This window comes from Arachis stenosperma, chromosome 6, assembly GCF_014773155.1.
Source record: "Arachis stenosperma cultivar V10309 chromosome 6, arast.V10309.gnm1.PFL2, whole genome shotgun sequence".
Classification (NCBI taxonomy): domain Eukaryota; kingdom Viridiplantae; phylum Streptophyta; class Magnoliopsida; order Fabales; family Fabaceae; genus Arachis; species Arachis stenosperma.
In genome coordinates this window covers 65,053,998-65,058,805 of record NC_080382.1, presented here as the reverse complement: position 1 = coordinate 65,058,805, position 4,808 = coordinate 65,053,998, and the positions used below count along the sequence as shown (strand labels likewise).

General features: G+C 36.1%; 1 non-coding gene across 1 annotated transcript; it reads right to left on the bottom strand.

Moving 5' to 3' along the window:
* Nucleotides 1–2,003: 2,003 nt before the first annotated feature.
* Nucleotides 2,004–2,111, bottom strand: LOC130938600 (small nucleolar RNA R71). The gene has a single exon (XR_009069759.1). It is a non-coding gene; the product is annotated as a small nucleolar RNA R71 (small nucleolar RNA).
* Nucleotides 2,112–4,808: the final 2,697 nt, after the last annotated feature.

Sequence of the window (4,808 nt, the reverse complement as noted above, 5' to 3'; positions counted from 1 at the left end):
TAAGTTTGGACAACTGATGGTTCATCATGTTTCTCAGATTAGGTAATTTTCTTTTCAAAAAGTTTTTAAAAATCTTTCAAAAATTTTTATTTTATTTTCATTTTTCCAAAAAGAAATTTTCGAAAAACCCAAAAAAATTATAAAATCATAAAAATAAAAAATATATATTTTGTGTTTCTTGTTTGAGTCTAGTGTCAATTTTTAAGTTTGGTGTCAATTGCATGTTTTTAAAATTTGAGCATTTTTTGAAAAACTCATGCATGGTGTTCTTCATGATCTTCAAGTTGTTCTTGGTAAGTCTTCTTGTTTGATCTTCATATTTTCTTGTTGTGTCTTTTGTTTTTTTTTTCATATGCATTTTTGAATTCATAGTGTCTAAACATGAAAAATTTCTAAGTTTGCTGTCTTGCATGTTTTTCTTTTCTTGAAAATTTTTCCAAAATAAGTTCTTGATGTTCATTATGATCTTCATAATGTTCTTGGTGTTCATCTTGACATTCATAGTGTTCTTGCATGCATAATTGGTTTTGATCCAAAATTTTCATGTTTTGGGTCATATTTGTGTTTTTCTCTCTCCTCATTAAAAATTCAAAAATAAAAAAATATCTTTTCCTTCTTTTACTCAAAAATTCGAAATCTTTGGGTTGACTTAGTCAAAAAATTTTAAAATAAGTTGTTTCTTGTTAGTCAAGTCAAGATTTCAATTTTAAAAATCTTATCTTTTCAAAATCTTTTTCAAAATCAAATCTTTTCTTTTTCCTTTTGTTATTTTCGAAATTTTTTTAAATTGATTTTCAAAAACTTTATTAACAATTAATGTGATTGATTCAAAAATTTGAAGTTTGTTGGTTCAATCTTTAATTTCTAGAATCATATCTTTTAGTTTCTTGTTAGTTAAGTCATCAATTTTAAAAATCAAATCTTTTTCAACCATATCTTTTCAATAATATCTTTTTTAAATCATATCTTTTTCAAAATTTGATTTCAAAATCTTTTCTAACTTTCTATCTTTTCAAAATTGATTTTCAAATCTTTTTCAACTAACTAATTGACTTTTTGTTTGTTTTACTATTTCTTATCTTTTTCAAAACCACCTAACTACTTTTCTCTCTCTAATTTTCGAAAATCACCTCCCTCTTTTCCAAAAATCTTTTTATTTAACTAATTGTTTTAAATTTTAATTTTATTTCTTTTTATAAATTCGAATTTTAACTTTAATCTAAAATAAAAACAAAATATTTTTCTTTTATTTTAGTTAATTTTCGAAAACTCCTCTCTCTCATTTTCTTCTATTTATTTATTTATCTACTAACACTTCTCTTCTACTGAAAATTTGAACCCTCTTCTCCCCTCTACCTGTGTTCGGATTTTCTTCTTATTTTCTTCTACTCACATAAAGGAATCTCTCTACTGTGGTAAAGAGGATCCCTATTATTATTTTCTGTTCCATTCTTTTTCATATGAGTAGGAGCAAGGACAAGAACTTTCTTGTAGAAGCAGATCCTGAACCTGAAAGGACTCTGAAGAAGAAACTAAGAGAAGCTAAAATACAACAATCCAGAGAAAACTTTACAGAAATTTTTGAAAAAGAAGAAGAGATGGCAGCCAAAAATAATGACAACAACAATAATGCAAGGAGGATGCTTGGTGATTATACTACACATACTTCCAATTTTTATGGAAGAGGTATCTCAATCCCTGCCATTGGAGCAAACAATTTTGAGCTAAAGCCTCAACTAGTTGCTCTAATGCAACAGAATTGCAAGTTTCATGGATTTCCATCAGAAGATCTCTATCAGTTTTTAACTGAGTTCTTGCAGATCTGTGATACTGTTAAGACTAATGGAATAGATCCTAAAGTCTACAGGCTCAGGCTTTTCCCTTTTGCTGTAAGAGACAGAGCTAGAACATGGTTGGACTCACAACCTAAAGATAGCCTGGACTCTTGGGATAAGCTGGTCACGGCCTTCGTGGCCAAGTTCTTTCTTCCTCAAAAGCTGAGCAAGCTTAGAGTGGATGTTCAGACCTTCAGGCAAAAAGATGGTGAATCCCTCTATGAAGCTTGGGAAAGATACAAGTAGTTGACCAAAAAGTATCCTTCTGACATGCTTTCAGAGTGGACCATTTTGGATATATTCTATGATGGTCTATCTGAGTTCTCTAAGATGTCACTAGACCATTCTGCAGGTGGATCCATTCACCTAAAAAAAATGCCTGCAGAAGCTCAAGAACTCATTGACATGGTTGCAAATAACCAATTCATGTACACCTCTGAGAGGAATCCAGTGAGTAATGGGATGCCTCAGAAGAAGGGGGTTCTTGAAATTGATACTCTGAATGCCATATTGGCTCAGAACAAAATGTTGACTCAGCAAGTCAACATGATTTCTCAGAGTCTGAATGGATTACAAAATTCATCCAACAGTACTAAAGAAACATCTTCTGAAGAAGAAGCTTATGATCCTGAAAACCCTGCAATGGCAGAGGTGAATTACATGGGTGAAGCCTATGGAAACACCTATAATCCCTCATGGAGAAATCATCTAAATTTCTCATGGAAGGATCAACAAAAGCCTCAACAAGGCTTTAATAATGGTGGAAGAAACAGGTTTAGCAATAGCAAACCTTTTTCATCATCTTCTTAGCAACAGACAGAGAATTCTGAGTAGAGCCCCTCTAGCTTAGCAAACATAGTCTCTGATCTATCTAAGGCCACTTTAAGTTTTATGAATGAAACAAGGTCCTCCATTAGAAACTTGGAGGCACAAGTGGGTCAGCTGAGTAAGAAAATCACTAAAACTCCTCCTAGTACTCTCCCAAGTAATACAGAAGAGAATCCAAAAAGAAAGTGCAAGGCCATTGATATAATCAAAATGGCCGAATCCAAAGAGGAAGGGGAGGACGTGAATCCCAATGAGGAAGACCTCATGGGACGTCCCCCAGACAGAAAGGAGTTCCCTATTGAGGACCTAAAGGAATCTGAGGCTCATATAGAGGCCATAGAGATTCCATTAAACTTTCTTCTGACATTCATGAGCTCTGAGAACTATTCTTCCTCTGAAGAGGATGAAGATGTAACTGAAGAGCAAGTTGCTCAATATCTAAGAGCCATCATGAAGCTGAATGCCAAGTTGTTTGGTAATGAGACTTGGGAAGATGAACCTCCCTTACTCATTAGTGAACTAAATACATGGGTTCAGCAAACTTTACCTCAAAAGAAACAAGATCCTGGTAAATTCTTAATACCCTGTACCATAGGCACCAGGACCTTTAAGAAGGCTCTGTGTGACCTGGGGTCAGGTATAAATCTTATGCCACTCTCTGTAATGGAAAAACTGGAGATCTTTGAGGTATAAGCTGCAAGAATCTCATTAGAGATGGCAGACAAGTCAATAAAACAAGCTTATGGATTGGTAAAGGACGTGTTAGTGAAGGTTAAAGGCCTTTACATCCCTGCTGATTTCATAATCTTAGACACTGGGAAGGATGAGGATGAATGCATCATCCTTGGAAGACCCTTCCTAGCCACAGCAGGAGCTGTGATTGATGTTGACAGAGGAGAGCTAGTCTTTCAATTGAATGGGGACTACCTTGTGTTTAAAGCTCAAAGACCTTCCTCTGCAACCATGGAGAGGAAGCATGAAAAGCTTCTCACAATATAGAGTCAAACAAAGCCCCCACAATCAAACTCTAAGTTTGGTGTTGGGAGGCCACACCCAAACTCTAAGTTTGGTGTTGAACCCCCACATTCAAACTCTAAGTTTGGTGTTGGGAGGTCCCAACAATGCTCTGAACATCTGTGAAGCTCCATGAGAGCTCACTGTCAAGCTATTGACATTAAAGAAGCGCTTATTGGGAGGCAACCCAAATTTTTAATTATCTATATTTCTATTGTTCTTTTATGTTTTATTAGGTTTATGATCATGTGGAGTCACAAAACAATTGCAAAAATTAAAAACAAAATAAAAATAGCAGAAGAAAAAGCACACCCTGGAGGAAGAGCTGTCTGGTGTTTAAACGCCAGAAACAAGCTCTGTCTGGTGTTTAACGCCAGAAACAAGCACCAAGCTGGCGTTTAACGCCAGAAAAGAGCATCAGGCTGGCGTTAAATGCCAGAAACAAGCTACATTTGAGTGTTTAACGCCAGAAACAAGCATCAGTCTGGTGTTAAATGCTAGGATTGCATACAGAGGGCGTTTTACACATCTAAAAGGTGTAGGGATGAGAAATCCTTGACACCTCAAGATCTGTGGACCCCACAGGATCACCTCAGGATCTGTGGTCCCCACAGGATCCCCACCTACCCCACTTCTCTCTTCTTCACACAATCCAATAACACTATACCCCTCACCAATCACCTCAATCTCTCTTTCCCATTACCCCTTCACCAATCATATCCATCCACTCTTCCCCATAAACTCTACCCACCTTCAAATTCAAAATCTCTTTCCCACCCAAATCCACCCTAAATGACCGAACCCAAACCCTTCTCCCTCCACTATATAAACCCCTCCATCCTTCTTCATTTTCACAGAGCACTACCCTCTCTTCTCCCCCTTGGTCGAAACCTACAACTCTCTCCCTCTCCTCCAAATCTTCTTCTTCTTCTTCTATTCTTTCTTCTTTTTCTCGAGGGCGAGCAACATTCTAAGTTTGGTCTAGTAAAAGCATAGCTTTTTTATTTTTCCATAACCATTGATGGCACCTAAGGCCAGAGAAACCTCAAGAAAGAGGATAGGAAAGGCAATTGCTTCCACCTCTGAGTCATAGAAGATGGAGAGATTCATCTCAAAAGCCCATCAAGACCA